Source organism: Stenella coeruleoalba, assembly GCF_951394435.1.
Source record: "Stenella coeruleoalba genome assembly, chromosome: 9".
Classification (NCBI taxonomy): Eukaryota; Metazoa; Chordata; class Mammalia; order Artiodactyla; family Delphinidae; genus Stenella; species Stenella coeruleoalba.
Window position 1 is genome coordinate 55985342 of NC_137155.1, and position 19795 is coordinate 56005136.

A 19795-nucleotide genomic window follows, 5' to 3' on the forward strand; every position below is an offset into this window, starting at 1 on the left:
GGGGCACGGGTTCGGTACCTGGTCAGGGAACTAAGATACCACAAGCCGAGAGAAACCAAACCAAAACAAACCAAACCGAACCAAACCAAACCAAAGCAAAACAAACCAAAACAAAGGGAAGAAACACTCCTCAATTCATTCTGGAAGAAGGGGAAATTACAGACCTATCTCATGCACGAACATAGCTGAGAAACCCTAAACAAAATATCGGTAAACTGAACCCAGCAATGTGCAGAAAAGATAATACACCTATAACAAATTCACTGTATTCCTGGAATACAAGTCTAATCTAGCATTATACGTTTGATAAATGCAATTCATTGCATTAATAGGTTAAAGAAGAAAAACCCTATATTCTCAATAGTTGTTGAGAAAGCAGTTGTGGAAAAAACCTTGGCAAACCAGGAAATAGAGTGAAATTTCTTTAGCCAGATAAAGAGTATCTACAAAAAACCTACAATCAAAATAATTCTTAGTAATAAAACATTAGAAACTTTCTCCTTAAAAACCAGGAACAAGAAAAAGATGCTCACTATTATCACTTCTACTCTACACTGTACTAGAGTTTTAGCCAGTGCATTAAGGAAGGGAAAGAGGGAAGAAGGAGGGAGGAAGCGAAGGTAGGAAGGAAGGAGGGAAGAAAGGCAGGCAAACATTAGGGTCAGAAATGAAGAAACAAAATTGATTTTATTCACAGATGATAAATACCTACAGAGAAAACCCAAGATTATTCAGACAAATGAATACATTTAGTAAGATGACTGGATATAAAGCCAATATACAAAAAATCCATTATATTTAGATTCACCAGCCACAAAGATAACTTAATTTCCAAAATACCATTAACAATAGCAAAATAAAGACCCTAGTAATGAGACAGGCTGGGACCTGGGGCCTTTTAGTGTCATGCTTGCACCTGGACACACGTCTCCTCCAGCAGCAGAATACAAAGAAATTATAAGAGACTAAAAATAACTGCAGGGCCTGGTGGCGCAGTGGTTGAGAATCTGCCTGCTAATGTAGGGGACACGGGTTCGAGCCCTGGTCTGGGAGGATCCCACATGCCGCGTAGCAACTAAGCCCGTGAGCCACAACTACTGAGCCTGCGCGTCTGGAGCCCGTGCTCTGCAACAAGAGAGGCCGCGATAGTGAGAGGCCCGCGCACCGCGATGAAGAGTGGCCCCCGCTTGCTGCAACTAGAGAAAGCCCTCGCACAGAAACGAAGACCCAACACAGCAAAAATTAATTAATTAATTAATAAAAATAACTGCAGGCATGCACAGTTGGGGCACATTATGAAAGAGATACACAAAAGCCAAAACCCAACTGCCACTTCTGAGGCGCAGGGAGCAAAAGCAAGGTACTACCACGTGATCCCTGCACACAGCACCACCAAGGGGGTGGGCAGACCACCTAAGCCGCCCCTCCCGCCCAACCCACAGGTCCGCCCTCAACCCTTGTTGCATTTAAAGGACCAGCTCCCCACCCCCGCCTCCGCCTCAGGGAACAAGCGAGGGCGCCTGTTACTTGTTCTCTCTCCCACTCACTCCTGCTCCACCAGTCCCAATAAAGCCTTGCCTGAATTCCTCATCCGGCCTCTTAACAATTGCTTTTTTTTTTTTTGCGGCACGCGGGCCTCTCACTGCTGTGGCCTCTCCGGTCGCAGAGCACAGGCTCCGGACGCGCAGGCTCAGCAGCCATGGCTCACGGGCCCAGCCGCTCCGCGGCATGTGGGATCCTCCCAGACCGGGGCGCGAACCCGCGTCCCCTGAATCGGCAGGCGGACTCTCAACCACTGCGCCACCAGGGAAGCCCTATCAATTGCTTTTGATTAAAGAGTCCAAGAACCCAGGTCTTGGACTTGGTAATAAATTTAGTAAAAGTATACAAGACATTAAAGAACACTTAAACGCAGATATATCCATGTCCCTGGACAGGAAGATATTATCTTTAAAACGCGGCTCAAGATGCAGATTGCATTTGGCTTTGACACTTTGCAGCAGGCAAGTTACTTAAGCCCTCCAGTATCTCCGTAATAATAGCACTTACGTCATAAGGTTAAGAGGATTACATGTAGTAATGCATATGAGAGGTTTAGAACAGTACCTGTCACGTAGGAAAACTTCCAGAACACATGGTGAACTTGGGGTCGAAGCCAGGCGTATTCCCTAACCAATGTGTACTGGCCTCTCAGTTCTTATGTTAGAAATACACTTCTATCTTAAGTCTCTCTTGTTTGGGGTTTTCCGTCCCTTACCCCTGAGCTTTATCCTAACTAATATACTGGCCAACTCAAGCGCCATGACCAAGCCCTGCTCTCTCCTCCATCTTCCACCAGAGCTGTTCTCCCAGCTTCTCAACAGCTGAGGGAGCCCACGTGACCCAGTTTGACCAATAGGCTGTAAGAGGAGTCCCCCGAGGGCTTCTGGGAAATTCCCCCTCCCCCCAAAGGGGAGAGCACCAGGGCAATAGGGCTTCTGGTGCTGCTGTCACTCACTTCCTGTCCCCTTATAAGCAAACTCTGAAGCAATGATTTGAGCATCAGGGGTTTATTTGGAAGGTGTTCCCAGGAAACATTGGTAGGGAAGTGGGGAAGAGAGACCAGGAAGGTCATGAAGCCAATAAAAGATGAGTTATCAAGGCAAGTCACCCAGTGTGGCTGAGACATATTCCCCCTGGGGGGAGCAATGTAGAACATAACTTTAATGTGATCCCCCTTCTAGGGGCGAAGGAGAAGGATTTACTCACCAACTCTCATCAACTCCTGCTTGAGTGCTGCTCAAGGAGGTTTTGGTGGCCAGAGAGAGACCTCAGCAGGGTGAGGGATGCTGGCAGTTGGAAGCTGGGCCAGCACCCCTGAAAATGGAACAGGCCATAGGAATATGGGGTGATCGCATCTGCTACACACACCTTGCTTGCCCTGTTGAAATGGTTGTGAGAGCTACTGCAGCCATCTTGCAGCCATGATGGGAAGGTAGATAGAACTCAAGAGATGCGAACCCAGAATTCTGGTATGGAAGAGTGTCTGAACCCAAAGAGCAAAGTCCTACCTCAGGACTATCTGTTGTATAAAGAAAAAAGAAACTCCTCTTTATTAAACCACTGTTTGTTGGATTAAATGCATTCTTAATAGTCATATTGATTTTTCTTGATGTGTCACTCAGGGACACTTAGGTTAATCTCAGTGGAGTTAGGATTTTGGAAACCAGCCAGGAGACTTAATGATATTTCTGGTTTTTGCTTGAATGGAGAGAAAAAAAAAAAAGGAAAGCACTGTGGATGAGCAAGAGGTGGGGAGAGGAGAAGGAAGAATATGAGATAATATCTTTAAAATATTATCCTGCCACAGTGGTTCATGATGGCTAGAGCTTAGCATGTGGAGGCCAGACCTGCATCTAGGTTAACACCCCAGGCCCAGCTCTCACCTCAGTGTGTAGTCCTCTTGTCCCTTGCAGTTCTTTGTCCCACTCTCAGGTAGAGACCTGAGAACTGACTAGAACATCAAGAATTCAAAAGAATTCTGAAAAAGTCTGAGAACAACCTAAGTATGTAATTTGTTTCCCTGACCATACATGTTGGATTTAAACTGATGTGGAGAAAAATCTGACCGGATACTGGAGTGTGGAAAGAGACTACTTAGAGTCACAAGGAAAGAGTGATACTTTCTGGGGAGAAATTACACAGCCTACTCTTCTTCCTCAGGCTATCTTGGCCTCTTGTGTTTCTCTGTCAGGATTAACTTTATGGTTGCCTGCATTCGGTGGCTGAACTTCCTCTTTTAAAAGCTGCTCCTTCAGTGACTGGTAGAAATTAACCTCAGCCTTAACAGGATCCTATTCCCTTGCTTCTTGTGGTTCTGTCCCACAGTACTGTGTCCATATGGCTACCGTGTCCAGCTGAGGCTGGCAGATTTATACCTGCCTTCTACCCTTCTAGATACTATCTTCAGTGTATTGTTCTGTCCTGAACTTTTTTTTTTCATGTTTTTTTTCCCCAAACTTATCACCTTTCCAGAATCTTAAGGGAAGGGGAATGACAACATGTCAGAACCTTAGCTAGATTTATTCATATGTTACTCTCCCTGCCACCTTGACAAGGTGTCGTTCTACCCGTTGTGAGTAGATCATTGATGGAGATCATTTTTCAAGGTGTCCCAGAGGGATTGAAAGAAGGGGGTGCCTTTGAGATGTCATGTGATGGAAAGATTCCCTGGATGGAAGGTATGTGAGTCCTCCAAGAAGGACAACCAAAAGTTTGCTCTGCCTGGTAGAAAAAACTGGAGGCCCTCCTGCAAGGGTGCCCCAGCCTAAAATCTTTACATGAGTTTGTATTTGGGTCCTAGACCCTCTTCCAGACTTCAGGCTGGGTAGTTTGTCTTAACTACACACAATGCCTCTTTCTGAACCCTGCCTGGAAGGACTGGGTAGTTGCATTTCATTTTCTGGCAGGTCCAGGGCCCTGGGAGGCCTATGGGCTTGGTGGTACCTTTAGAAGTCTGACCTCTGACAAATGACCTCTGGGTTTTACCCCAGATCCTTTCCTCCTGCCAGGCATGAAAGAGGCAGAGCCTGGGCTCTAAACCTGTGGGTGACTTGATGGTAACTAGCATAGGTTGTTATCTGATGACCCAAGGGCTCCTTGGTCCCTTGGCACTGTGTAAGACCCCAAGACATTTGCCCAACCACAGCAGAGGTAGCACCAAGAATAACTAAGATTGAATTTCTAACAGGTCAAGTGAAATGGGGAACCAGAGCCAGGTGGTTGATATAAAGAAAGCCAAGGTGTTTCTTGCACACCTGAATTTATAGAGTGACATTAATATGGGTTACTTATAAACAAAGAAATTAAAGCTCAGAGAGTTTAAATAACACATCCCAGACTACACAGCTAATAAGCAGCAGAGTTAAAAATGGAATGTACTTTTCCTTCCACAATCCAGGCTTTTCCCATTCTAACTTGCTACCTCTCAGGCATTATGAGAATGGCACTCTTTTCTGAAATTACTGCCAACCAAACCACTTGTAGTTAATCGAGACTGTCAATTTTGCTTTCTGAATGTTTCTCAAAACTTTGCATGTTCTCCACATTCATTGCCAACACCCTAGGCCACCATCTCCTGCCTACACATTTGTAATAGCTTCCTAACTAGTCTCCTGTATTCACTCTTCTCCATCCCACTCCCTTCCGCATTTCCACACAATCTGGAGTGATCTTCCTCCAAAAGAAAGCTGATCATATTCCTGTCCTATGTAAAATGCTTCACCGGCTTCATGATGCTTTCGAATTTAGCCCCAAATCTCTAACCTGGTGATTATCTATCCTATAACCACCTTAGCAGCTTCATCTCCTGCTGTCATCCCCCAGCTCTGTGCTTCAGCCACAGGACCTTTGCACATGCTGTTCCAAATGACTCAAACACTCTCCTGTGTTCTTTCCCTATCTTTCCAGATCTTGTGTCAAATCCCATTTTCTCAGTGAAACTTCACTTGATTCCCCCAGGTCAGGTCTTTTGGTTTTTACCTTCATAACATTCGATACTTTTTCTTCACAGCACTTAATACAAATGATACTTAATTATTAACTTTTTGGTTATTAGATTAACATCTGTCTCTCTTATTAGACTGTTAGCTCCATGAGGAGAGGGACAATATCTAGTGAGCCAGCTAGCTTGTGGACTGACACCTAGTGGGTGCTCAGTAAATACATATTGAATGAATGAATAAACTTTAAGAAGATAAATATAAACCAAAGCAGGGACAAAGGAAAGGGTGGGAATCATCTATGGTTCTGAGTTTACTTTGATGGTCTTTCTTACACAGAGGGAATTGTGAAGAACAGAGATTTCAATATTTTAAAAAAAATAAGTAGGTATGGAGGTGATATTTTCTAACTAGGGCATTGATATACAGCTGAAGTATATTAATTTCTGTACAGGAAAAATACTCCAGAACAGTGTGTGACTGGCTTCATCTGGTCCACACTAATTTCCAGGAAAAGTGAATCACAGTGAAACCGAAGAAAGAGAAATATTCCAAATAAGGCACTGGAAAAGGACAGACTGTGATTAGCTTTGTCTCAATGCTGCCTCACTCAAGTCAATGCTACTTGTATTGATTACAAAAGGAACTGAACATTTCTATTGTTAATTTCATTTTCTCTCAACTGGAAATTGAAATAGGCTTTCTAGATAGTAACACTTAGAAAAATTCCAGAACCAAGCTATAATCTTTTTAGGGCTTGACCAAGGTGTAACCTGAGTTAGAAGAGACCTTCTCTTTCAATAACTCATATCTTTGGCTTGATGAAAAGATATGGGCTGTTTGTTTTCTTCTCAGAAAATTTGTGGGTTTTTTTTCAAGGTTCCCCTTGCTTTATGAAATAGATATTACAGGAAAAATTCACAAATGCTTTCTCTATTCTCCACACAATTCTGTTATTTAGTAGGAAATGTATTTCTAAGGAAAGAAAGGTTACCTTTATGTGTTAAAAATGCACCTAGAATTTGTTTTCATCAGATGTGGTAAGACCACAGACATGGACATGATTGTCATGAAGGAAGATGTTTATCCTCCCTAAACGCTAGATACAGGAGGCATACCACGCCGTCCACACAGGGCCACATGGGGAAGGACCAGTGACAGTCAGGAGGCACAAGAGTGGGAGAGGGCAGAGCATGGCCCAGAGCCTTATCGAGATGCTTTTGGAAAGGAATGGCCAGGCAGAGTAGGTACACTGAAGAGATTTAGGACTGGATGGTTTGAATAATTTCAGCAGGTTCTGGGCTATTTGGGTGGTCCCTACTTGCCAGCACCTGGCCCTGGGGCATTTTAGGGCAGGGAGAATACTGGCTTGATGTGTGACAGTTTGATAAGGAGAGGGCTGGGGTGAGACCGCTGCATTGTCTGGATTGGTTTGTTTGTTTGTATATCAAAAGCGTACTTGCAGGGGAGTCGTTTGTTTTTTCCAGGAATTGGCTGGCCCTGGGGATGGGGTGGGGAACAGTCTCTCCAGGATCAAGACCCCAAATACCAGAGCATCAAATATAGAGAAAACAAATCAATACACCTTAGGATAAGCTGACTGAGGCTTTCTCAGCGGGTTTGTTTGGTTTTTTTTTTCAGAGCATTCCTTTTAGCTCGCTTCCTTTTTCCTTTCCTTTCCTTCCCTCATCTCCCCGTTCCATCCTAGTGACTATTTATTGAGGCCCTACTATCTGTGTGTCAGGCACTGTGTCTGGAGCTACAGATGTCTGCAGGCACAGTTCTTGCCCTCAGGAAGCTCATAGTCTTGTGGGGAGGGTGGACATCAGCCTTGTGGTAGAGTTGGAACTTCAAGAATCTTTTCAGACTTGCTTTCAAAAAGTTTTTCTCCCTCTTTGCTGGTGTTGTCATATCTACCTCTAACATTTCCTGTCCACTTCTGCTTTCTGGGCTACCTGATAGTGAAGAATTGCAGTAAATAAAAGGAAAAGAGGTCTGGCTGAGTTTCAAGGGTCTCCTACCTGTGAGATGTTGGGCCTTAGGAATGGGGCTTGTACCTTCTTTGCAATAATTGTGGAGTTTTGTTGCAAGCAATTGTTCTGGCCAGAATTCTCTAGTGAGTGGAGGTATTATTTTCTATTTCATCTCATCTGGAAAATGTGTAACACTATTCCCCAAGGATGTCAAACAAATGAGTTATGGCAGAGACAGAGTAACGCACAGCAGGGAATACCTGTATTTCCCCCATTTGACATTTATGTACTTTGACCACTCCCGTGGCAGGGGCATTGAAGGATAAAGTAAGATGGTACATAAGAATGCCTGGCACATGGGACACCAATTCATGGCAGCTGTTTTCAGAGCCAGTGCATTTTCTTGGCAACACCTGATCTCACTGTGGGCCAGAGCTGTGGCTGCTTCAAGAGCCCTGATTTTGTTTGTTTGTCGGTAGGAAATTCCCTTCATCTATGTGTATCTCAAATTTTGATTTCACTCTTGCATGATCACTTAGCTGGATAAAAAGTTCTAGTTGTCAGTTGTTTTTGCTAAGCATTTCTGATATCTTGCTACCGCTGAGAATTCTATGGCCAGTGTAAATAATTTTTTTTTTTTTTTTTTTTTTTTTTTTTGCGGTACGCGGGCTTCTCACTGTTGTGGCCTCTCGCGTTGTGGAGCACAGGCTCCGGAAGCGCAGGCTCAGCGGCCATGGCTCACGGGCCCAGCCGCTCCACGGCATGTGGGATCCTCCCGGACCGCGGCACAAACTCGTGTCCCCTGCATCGGCAGGTGGACTCTCTACCACTGTGCCACCAGGGAAGCCCTAAATAATTTTTATAATCTGCTTTTTCTCTCTGGTAGCTTCATGGATACCCGTTTATCCCTGATGTTCTAGAATAGCACTTTTACTGCTCTAAGTGTAGTTTTATTCTTATTTTTCCTTCTTGGATTTTAGAGTGAATTTTCTATCTGAAGAATCATGCCTTTTAACAATTCTGGATAATTCTCAACTGTCATCACCTTAAACATCACTTCACTACCATTTAATCCAATGTCTTCTTTTTGAGCACTACTTGTATTTATTTTGGATTCTCTCAATGTTATTATCCACATCTCTTAACTGTCTCTGTGATACATTCTGGGCAAATGCTGCAGTTACGTTTTCCAGTTTAATAATTCTTTCTTCACCTGTGTCCAGCCTAGAGTTTATCTCATGCATTGACTTCTAAATTTCATTGACTACAGTTTTCCTCAGCGTTTCAGCTGGCAATTTTTTATATCCAAGTATTCTTGTTTTTCTTCTGCCTATTATGGATTTATAATTTCTTTTTTCTTTAATGGAATTGCTCATTTTTTTTGCCTCTTTTAACATCCTTAGAACATTCAGTGTTTTTTTCCCATGCAGCTTCACCAAATTCCATGGCACAAAAATAACATAAAAGGACCATGAGACTTTGGACAATGGGTATCTCAGTGAGAACCAGTGGAGACTAGAGATCTGAAACTTCCTCATATATTTAGCTCTGAGTAAAATCTCTGGCTCCTTTTTTAGCAGGGCACGGAAGCAGGAATTGGATTGTGGGGAAGGCATTAAGAGGCCTTTAGTAACGCCTAAGATTGACTTTCCCACTAATCCAGTGCAGTAGGGTTTAGAGTCTGATTTATTTTCATAAACAAAATAGAGAAATGGGTCATACGCTGAAAAAATGAGATTATGGTTACCACTTTGTACTTACTATATGTGCCTTCTCTAAGAAAACAAAAATGAAAGGGTAATTTACACACCTTTTATAACCTGCCATTTTCCACTGCTTCTTTCCACCCTTACATATTTTCTCTTGCTTTTGTTAACTTTTTAAAATTGAAATAGAGTTGACTTACAATGTTGTGTTAGTTTCTGGTGTATAGCAAAGCAACTCAGATATATATATTCTTTTTCAGATTCTTTTCCATTATAGGTTATTACAAGATATTGAATATAGTTCTTTGTGTTATACAGTAGGTCCTTGATGTTTATCTATTTTATATATAGTAGTTTGTATCTGCTAATCCCAAACTCCTAATTTACCCCTCCCCCGACTTTCCCCTTTGGCAACCATAAATTTGTTTCCTATGTCTGTGAATCTGTTTCTGTTTTGTAAAAAAGCTTATTTGTACCATTTGTTTAGATTTCACATATACTGATATCATATGGTATTTGTCTTTCTCTGTCTGACTTACTTCACTTAGTATGGTAATCTCTAGGTCCATATGTGCATTTTATTCTTTTTATTCTTTTATTTTGTTCATTGTTCAGATCATTGTTCAGTTGCTCCTTTCTTTCTCCCATTTTCTCTTAATCCACTGTGTTTGTTTCGTTAATGAACTACTTGTGGGCATCCTAATTTTGTCCTGTGGAGGGAAGCTGGAGAGTGTGCTCCTTCAGGCCTGTCTGTTGCCATGGAGACAGAGCCCAGCTGCTGCTGGGAGGCTTGTAGAGTAGAGCCAGTGCCAGCCAGGGTAGGAAGGGAAACCATAGCTGGCAGGAAACCATTCTGAAGTTGTCAGGTTGTCTGAGTCCCTGAAATGCTCCTCAAAGCTGCCTTGCCTTGAGGAAAGAGCTAAATGTCTTCTCCTGCGCAGTGACATAGCAATAGGCGGACTTGATTGGGGCGGTGTGTCTCACGCACTGGAGAGCAATGTGGGAGAACATCTGGGCAAGGTCAGGGCTGAAGTTCACACGAGAGGAAAGAGACAAAGTTTTTCTCCCAATTTGCCTCCATCACAGCAACCAAGAGGAAATTCCTTGAAGTAGATTTATGGGCAGTGGACAGTAATATGGGATTGTTGGAGCAGGAGAGGAAGCATATGACGACATGCATAACATTCATATTCTAAGGTAAGTCAAGGAAAATTTAAACATAAAAATCTTTGTCTGCCCCTTGGCCTCCTCTCCCTGCTCTACTGTGCATTGTGTATCTGCATTATGCATCTACCAGACCTACCCACCAGCAGAAATGCCTGCTCAACCATAAAGAACAACATTCTCCTAGCACCAACAAGACAACTCCTTAAAGATAACATTCCTTCTTGATTTCGTAAGGAGTCACAGTGACCCACCACTGTGTACCTGCAGATCCAGGTGGTGAAAACTATGTCATTTAATATACAGCCCTCTGTCTCAAAAACCTATATAACAGTGCTTTGACCTCTAACGGGCAGAACAGTTCTCTGAGCTTTCTGAGAGGCTGTTCCTGGGTTATAATCCTCAATTTGGCATGAATAAAATTTTCCATTTCTTTCTTACCTTGACTGATTAATTTTTCATCAACAATAGTCGAGTGATTATTTTTATTCACATTAATCTATATGCCTTCATACTATTGGAAAAAGATTATGATGTAAAATGAGAAATCAAAATCCAAATTATTTGTTTAAAATTTTTGCTCCCATCCCATTATTAGTTGTTTGACGATAAAACCATCTTTTGTACAGTATGCGTATGTACCATGACAGTGTTTCTCAAGAAGGCGGGACAATTTATGTAAATTTAAAGATAGAGTTTTAGATAGTATAGTATCAGTTAATTATAACTTCTGAACACCAAGTTCAGGCAGCTTCCATTTTTATTGTCTGTGGATTTTGCAGTCTTCCCAGGAGATGGACGAAGAACTCAGTGTCTTTTTATTGACTCCTGAGTTAGAGGCAGGGCACAAAGCTGGCTTTCCCTAATAGGTCTAACTAAGGGCACCTTACCTGAAGATGGAAGAGATTCAAGAAGAGGATCATGTTATAATAACAGCATTATAATGCTGTCAGAATCTTGGCTCCCTGTACACAGATGCAGAAATGAGATATGGAGACAGAGTTTTGGAGGAGAAAGAAAGGGTGGCTTCATTCTTTGCCAGGCAAAGAGGGGAACCCAGCAGGCTGGCATGTCAAGAACTGTGCTCTCCTCCCTGGGGAATAGGGAGAGGTTTTACAGTCAGGGCTTGTGGTCAGGGGTATGGGATAAGGATCAAGGCAGTAACAGTCCTGCATTCTTCTTTCTTCTGCAGAGTTTCAAAAGGGTGAGGTTGCTAACAAGATTAGGGGATGTGCAGGGTCTCAGGTGGTCTCCTAATCTTTTTTTAAAATTAATTAATTAATTATTTTTGGCTGCATTGGGTCTTTGTTGCTGTGTGCGGGCTTTCTCTAGTTGCAGCGAGCGGTGGCTACTCTTCCATGCAGTGTGTGGACTTCTCATTGTGGTGGCTTCTCTTGTTGTGGAGCACGGGCTCTAGGGGCGCGGGCTTCAGTAGTTGTGGCACACAGGCTTAGTTGCTCCACGGTATGTGGGATCTTCCCGAACCAGGGGACTAGGGCTCGAACCCACGTCTCCTGCATTGACAGGTGGATTCTTAAGCACTGTGCCACCAGGGAAGCCCCCAGTCTCCTAATCTTGATGAGCTTCTCTGGTCCCTTTAATCTTGTCTCAGGTGGTTTCCTGGCTGCTCCTCCCTTGATTTGCAACTGTTGAATCTGCCCTTTGGACCTCAGGGAAGATCAAGGAGGCTGGAGTCTTGCCTACAAGAAATGGGGGACAAAAAGGCCTCCATGCCTGGGAGCCCCATAGGGCCCCGCTTGGTTTCAATAATAATAAATAAAATTTATCGAGCACTTACAATGTATCTAGCACAGTTCAGGAGCTTTACCGGATTATTTCACTCAACCCTCACAACAGCCTTATGAGGGTGGTTCTATTATCATCATTATTATCATCTCCCCTTTATTATAATCTATTATTATTATTATTATCTCCCCTTTTCAGATGATAAAATGAGGCCCATAGAGTTATTTCCCCAGGATCACATAGTGAGAGGTAGTAAAGCTGGGGTTTGAATCAGTTAACCTGACCCTAGGAGCTACTGCAGAGGCAGGATTGGGGCAGGTAAGGGAATTTCTTCTTAAAAGCAATTTTATGGTGGTTTTATTAGCATGCTAGGATTTCTTAAGCACAAGAGAGTCCCAGTTTTTTACCTGCCCACTGATGGTATAACAAAAAGTCACAATCTAAAAAAATTGGTGGTCACTTAGCTCAGTCTCCTGGATTCAGGTTGCACAGTACAATTCTTAAACTAGAAACACCATCTAGCAGCTACCCTGATGGAGTGGATTAAAATCCATTGCGTCATTCTATTCTGAATTCTTTTCATATTCTTCCTTTCTTTTAGGGCCATAATTCTAACAGATACTTAAACGACCTCCTATAGGCTCTCTAAAGGTTTTTTTTTGCTGCTCTGCCCACATTTGTAAGGGTGTGCTCTTGATGATAGTAATCCAGAAAGATTTTAATTTTGCAGAAGCTCTTAGGATCTTAGACACATATTGCATTTTGTTTTCCAGTCAATGCTTTTCTTTGTGGAGCATAGGGAAAAGAATTTGAAAAATACACTTTAATTCGATTTTCAGAAGTGATCATGTTTACAGTCACTTGTGTGTTATAACTGGGGTGCAATTTTAGGAAATTAAACACAGGTGATTCAAGATTCAGCGATGCAATGTCAGGATCCAAGATATTAAGACACAACGTTGTAGATTTAGAAGTTTTGTTGTTAAGCCAGTTGGGGTATGGAGGATAGACGTGTACATTTTCAGGTGGGCCTGTAATGGCCCTGAATGGTCATCAGAGCTGGCTGTGTCTAATGGGAAAATTCATGCTTAAATAATGAAATGTTAGGCTCCTGTTAAAAAAAAGAGACAGTAGGCCCCAAATGGAGTCACTTATGCTAAGCACTTATGCGGAGACATCACCGAATCGGAACTTAGTACCTAACTTAATAGTAGTTTCAGCCTCTCCCAGTAAGGGAATGCAGTCAATCTGCAATTCCCTGGTCAGCACTGGCAAGGTGAATCTCCTTGATAGACCCCTGTCTTTTCCTAGAGAAACGACATGACCTTGCCATGACCAATCTGCTTTTTGCTGTGATAACTTCCTTGTCTTGCCTCCTTATGTCTGTAAAAGTCTTTCATTTTGTACAGCTCCTTAGAGCTCCCCCCTATCTGCTGGATTGGATGCTGCCCTATCACGAATCACTGAATAAAGCCAATAAAATCTTTAAAATGTACTCAGTGGAATTTTTTTTTTTAAACACTACATTATTCTGCCATGTAGTCACCCATTAGCGGTTTAAGTGATTATTGCGGTTTTCCATGCAAACAGGTGGGTCAGATGCAGCCCAAGGTGCCACCTGGAAAATGGTTTACTGATTCAGGTTCCTTGCCAGACCTCTTTTCTTTCCCCCCAAAGTTTCCTTGTGAAAAATTTCAAACATACTGAAAAGTTGAAAGAATTTTTCAGTAAACATCCATACGCCCACCACCTACATTCTATCATTGACAGTCTATCGTTATCTACCATCCCTCTTCCTCATTCATCAATCCTCCCCTTATCTAAGGGGGCGGGGCGGGGTTAGCAAGCTGAAGGTGGCTTTCCAGTGGCGATTCCAAGGGCGCGACTCGCACCCCTTCAGCCTCAGCTTGAGGCCAAACACTGGTGCCTCCTCCGCAGCCCCGTTTCGCGGACGCGGGAAGGGGAAGCGGGCTCCGAGCGCGCTGCGCCCCCCGGCGGCCGCTCGGCTCTCCCTAGCCCCTGGGGCCGAGGGGCCGCCTCCAGGTCCGCGGCAGGGGGCGGGGCGGGGCGGGCCGGCGCCCGGCAGCACCTGGGCTGGGCGGTGCGGTGGCCAGGGAAGCGGGAGGCGGGCGCGGAGCGCGGGCGCGGGCGCGGGGCCGCTACGTGCGCTGGGAGCGCGGGGCTGCGCTCTTGTGCGCTCGCCGCCGCCTCCGACGCGCCTTTGAGTCAGCAAACTCCGCCGCCCGCCCGTCCGCCGGTCCTGCTGTGCCAGGCTCTGCCCGGAGGTGCAGCCCGTAAGTGACAGGAGACCTGCTAAGGAGGCCTCCCCTGCGCCGCCGGGGGGAGGATCGCTGCTGGGAGCGAGCCGGCCGCCCTTTCCTTTCCTTTCCCGAGGCGTGGGGCCCTTCCTGCTGCGACCAGGTGCCACTCCCTGGGGGCTGGGAAGAGGTTTGGGTCTCCTGGGATTGGAGCCGGGCGCTGCCTTCTTTCCTGCCGGGGAGGAGAAATTGGTCTGCCTGTTTGCCAGGGGAGGGCAAGGATCGGATCGATCCGGCTAAAAAGACACCCCGGGGAGAGGGTGGGGCAGAGGTGGAATCCTGGATGCTAGGAAAAGTGCTGAGGCACCTTACACCAGGCCGGGTTGTGGGTGGGTTATTTTTTAATTCACGAAAGGGTAGCTTTGAATTTAGAAATTGGGAGGGGTACGCAGAGGGTTTTCGTGGGATTGTGGGATTGCGGGAAAAGGCCCGAGAGAAAATCCACGTTGACTGATTACTAGGTCTGGTGCCACGGGAAAGCAACAGCCTGTTTTTCAGTTCTGATGCATCATACTTCTTTTTTTTTAAAATTTAATTTAATTAATTTTTATACAGCAGATTCTTGTTCATTATCTATTTTGTACATATTACTGTATATACGTCAATCAAAATCTCCCAGTTCATCCCACCCCCCCACCCCGCCGCTTTCCCCCCTTGGTGTCCATACGTTTGTTCTCTGATGCATTATACTTCTGTAAGACGGTCTGCGGGTGATTGAGGGGAATGGTCACGGGGACGTAGAGCCACAGGTCCTGCTTGAAAGGAAGGGCTTCTATTTCTGCAAGGCACGTTTACGTGTAAGAATAATGGAATTAGAAAGCAGGAAGGAGGCTTTCATGTGATCTTCAAACCTTTCATTTGAGGGATGGGAAACTAAGGCCTCAGGGAGGAGAGTCGTTCAGCTGTTCAGCCGGGTGGGAGAAGAAACAGGCCTAGATTCTGGCGGACTTCTGACTCCAGCGTTCTCCCCACCCCTGGGGGCCTGAGATGGGTGTAGGCTTGGAATACATAAACAACCTCTTCTCCCCTGGGAGTGGGCTGGGTGAGTGAAGCCACTGGGGAGAACTGGCTGCTGCATCCTTGGACCAAACTCAGCTGGGGTGCCTCAGTCTGAGAATGGAGGTGAGTGCGGTGCTTCTCCTGCTTCTACCATCCCTTCCAGTGATGCCTAGTCCTAAGGCCTTTTTTTTTTTTTTAAGGCATGGGAGATTTAAGGTTGCCTAATGGGACTGTTTTGAATAAAGATACAAAATAAAATACATCCAGAAGTAAATATATATAAGATGTGAAGTAAGGTGATTAGCACTGACCTGTATTTCACTGGATCACCCTGTTTCGCCTGTCGGTCTATTTTATTCTCATTTCCAAGGTGACTATTGCACTAGGGAGGAAATTGGTGTTGAGAGTGGGGACTTCTTGCTCAGGTGACACTGCTTCTCACCAGATGTCTCTTGACTGACTGGCATTCTGCTTCTCCCCCCACCATACTGGACTGTGGTAACTTCCTCTTGTTTTACTTAAGGGAAGGCCTCCGGGATCTTGGTATCCAAACATAGAAATAAACACCTTCATTCTTTCCCACATAGAAGTTTGTTGTTTAAAGACTAATGTTGTGTTCTACTGCAGCATTTCTACTTGATTTTTGGAGCATTCTTTTTTCTTTTTTTTTAAACATCTTTTTTGGAGTATAATTGCTTTACAATGGTGTGTTAGTTTCTGCTTTATAACAAAGTGAATCAGCTATACGTATACATATATCCCCATATCTCCTCCCTCTTGCGTCTCCCTCCCACCCTCCCTTGGAACATTCTTAATAATAGCTCCTCTCAGCCTTAGGGTCTCTACTTTCATTTTAGAGAGCTCAGTTTGTTAGTTCAGCTCTTATGGGAAATGGCTTCTTTTTCCTCTTTTGGTGTCAGGGCTGTGGTTTAAGAACCACTTGCGAGGGGTTTAGAATTGACTGAGACCAGGGTCCAGCCTTTGCAGTCTTCCATTTCTAAGAGTGGCAAAGGAGGGCTTTTGGCCAAAGTCATGGTTGACCTCCGCGGAGAATACCCCGCATTTTGAACTGTTATCACCAACATCTTTTTTTTTTCTCTTAGAATCTAGTAGGTATGAATCAGCTTTTATGTTCTCTAAGCCCTGTTCAAACTAAGAGGTTATATGTGGTAGTGGTTACAGCTTCTGGTTTCAGACTCATTAGTGTTGAAATCTGGGATAATCATTTGCTAACTGAGGTACTGTCAGCAGGGCACTTAACTCTCAAAGTCTGATTTATCCTTTATTCAGAGATAAAAAAAAAAAAAGAACTGATAATCCTTGCCTCCCAGAATTGTTCATAACATTAGGTGACATTTAATGAGCACTGATTATGTGCTAGGCATTGTGAAAAGAGTTTTTATGTGGCAGGCTCATTAATCCTTACAACAAACTTCTTTTTTTTTTTTGTGAATGTTTGAAATTTATTTATTTTTTTATACAGCAGGTTCTTATTAGTTATCTATTTTATACATATTAGTGTATACATGTCAATCCCAATCTCCCAATTCATCCCCCCCACCCCCGCCACTCTCCCCCCTTGGTGTCTATACATTTGAATCCTTACAACAAACTTCTGAAGCAGATTCTGTTTACATCTGGGAGAAAATGAGTTATCAAGATATCTATGGCTTTCCTAAACTCTTCAGCTCACAATCTTAACCACCCAGCAAATGTGTCCCAGATTTCTATAATATGGAATAGTTATTTAGGGCTTAGTGTGTGCCAGGCCTGGTTTAAAATACCATATGTATATTAACAATCCTTCAGATAGGTATTGTTTTAATCCTCACCTCCTTTTTTCTTTTCTTTCTTTCCTTTTTTCTTTTTTTTTTTTTTTTTAATAACAGAAGAAGGAACAGGCACAGAGCCTAAGTCAATTAGTAAATGATGGAGCCATGATTTGAATGAGGCAGCCTGGCTCTGGAATGGGTACTCTCCCTCAGCCACTCCTCTGTGAATGTAGGTAAAGGGCTTAGCCAGACCTCAATCAAGGGCAGCTCTTAATTGGCATTTTCATTTATTTTTCCCTAAGTAACCACTTCCTCCTCCCAGTCTCTGCGGAGGAGATGCTTTTAGTTCTGGAAATTATTCAACTTCACTTAAGGTTTTGTGATTCTGCATACATTTCTGTTGTATTCTCTGTTATTTTTAAAAAGCTTAGGTCTCAGTGATCTTGACCCTGGGAATACAGAGATAGGCTTTAGGGAGTCTGTGAACTCCCTGGAAATGTATGATTTCATACTCTTGTGCAAGAGTATATTATTCTGGGGGTGAGAATGCACAACTTACTTTAGATTCTTAAAGGGTCACCCATGGTAGAAAGAAAGCTTAGTAATGACTATTCTAGTCCAATAATCTCGTTTTACAAATGAGGCAGCCGAGGCCCAGTGGAGAGGCAGCATAGTTTAATCTGAACTATGCAGCTAATTAGAAGTAGGAAGGGGACTAAAACTCAGGTCTCCTGACTTCCAGTCTCATATTCTTTCCATCACACCCCAATACCTCCTTTTGGAATGAGTGGTGCCAGGTGAATAAATTACGAAATGCCAAAAGACGCCCAACTCTCCCACTAGGCTTCCCCACTGTGGGAGAGACCAGCAAAGCTTCCTGGAAGCGCTATCAAAATATATCATCCTTGGCATGCCATCTTGTTAGCTGAACCACTCTACAGGGATTTAGGATGGGAATCTACAATGCTGAAAAATACAAGCCAAGAGGATAAAATTTGGGGAAAAGACTTGGAAAGAGTCAGAACATGCATTGGTTGAGGCACAAGGAGGCCGTTTAGGCCTCTTGGTAGAATTGTAGTGTTGGAAAGTTTTTGCTGAGAGATTTGTAAATTCAAGCAAAATTCCAGTAAGTCTGAGATTAAGGGTAGGGTGTGAATCACTGGGAAGCCAGGCCACCTCTTAGCCAAAGCTTGATGCCCCAGTGACTAAATAGGACTAATATTTAGTCTTATTACAAAGGTTTAGTCCTAAACCTCATTAATATCAGGTAAGTGTGGATTAAAAGCAGCCATGGTGGGACTTCCCTGGTGGCGCAGAAGTTAAGACTCTGCGCTTCCAGTGCAGGGGCCTGGGTTCGATCCCTGGTTAGGGAACTAGATCCTGCATGCCACAACTAAAGATCCCGCACGCCACAACTAAAGATCCCGCACGTGGCAATGAAGATCCCGTGTGCTGCAACTAAGATCTGGCTCAGCCAAATAAATTTTAAAAATTTAAAAAAAAAAGAAAGAAAAAAGCAACCATGGTGAGGGCATGGGAAAATAGATTGTCACCATATACTTCTCTGGGGAGTGTAAATTGGTACAACTTTTTGGAAAGGCACTTTGGCAGTATTTATAACACTTAAAACTTTGCATACTTTCTGATGTATCAGTTCCCCTTCTAGGACTTTATCCCTCAGAAATACTTGCCTCCTTGAACAAAGGAGGAAATTGCTATAAATGAGCTGATATGGAGAATGTCTATTATATATTAAGTAATGAAAGCAAAGTACAGAGCCGTAGGTATATTATGATCTCATTTTTGGGGGGAAAAAATAGTCTATAAGGATATGCCCCTAATCTTTAGACAGTGATTATGTTTGGGCAGTGGAATTGAAAGGGGTTGGTAGTATGGAGGATTTCATCAGTAGATTCCTATTTTTAAAAATCTTGTAAATAATGGGGCTTCCCTGGTGGCGCAGTGGTTGAGAGTCCGCCTGCCGATGCAGGGGACACGGTTCGTGCCCCGGTCCAGGAAGATCCCACATGCCGCAGAGCGGCTGGGCCTGTGAGCCATAGCCGCTGAGCCTGCGCGTCCGGAGCCTGTGCTCTGCAACGGGAGAGGCCACAACGGTGAGAGGCCCGTGTACCGCCAAAAAAAAAAAAAAAATCTTCTAATTTTGAAATGATTTTAACCTTACAGAACAATGACCAAAAGTAATAAATCTTTTTTTTTTTTTTTTTGGCCTTTTTATGCTTCCCTGATTCCACTGAGGCTCCTGCAGCATTTGGCCAAAGTTCCCTGGGCATCAGAGAAAACATGGAAGGACGCACGCAACTCAAGCCTCGGGGGCCCAGAACCTTAAAGGGCTGTCATCAGTGTAGGGCACCTGTCCCTGCTGAACCAAGCAAGCTGGGGTGGATGTCCCTTCAGTCTTTTCAATGCATTCCTCTGGTGCTTAGATGTTAAATAGTAAAATTAGACTATCTTTAGTTTTGGAGAAGAAAGACACATTCTCTTCTAACCTAGGTGTCATCTGAGGGCCTGCCAGTCCTTGTTACTTAGAGAACCAATTAACCTTGGTGAGAACCCAGGAGCCCATGGCCCAGGGAATTCCAAAGGCCTCCCAGGTTTGCTGCTAATTCCCTGGGCTGT

The 19795-nt window shown here is 43.9% G+C and overlaps 1 protein-coding gene across 3 annotated transcripts in view; it reads left to right on the forward strand.

Annotated features, from left to right (window-relative positions):
* Window positions 1-14057: 14057 nt before the first annotated feature.
* SNX10 (sorting nexin 10) overlaps window positions 14058-19795 on the forward strand; it is a 71683-nt gene continuing 65945 nt past the window's right edge. Inside the window, exon 1 of one of the 3 annotated variants that reach the window (XM_079931591.1) lies at window positions 14058-14363. The gene's annotated coding sequence lies outside the window, so the exon portion shown is untranslated. Of the gene's footprint in view, window positions 14364-14389; window positions 14491-19795 lie in introns of those variants that run through there. The other 2 variants (XM_079931589.1, XM_079931590.1) reach the window with 2 other exon arrangements.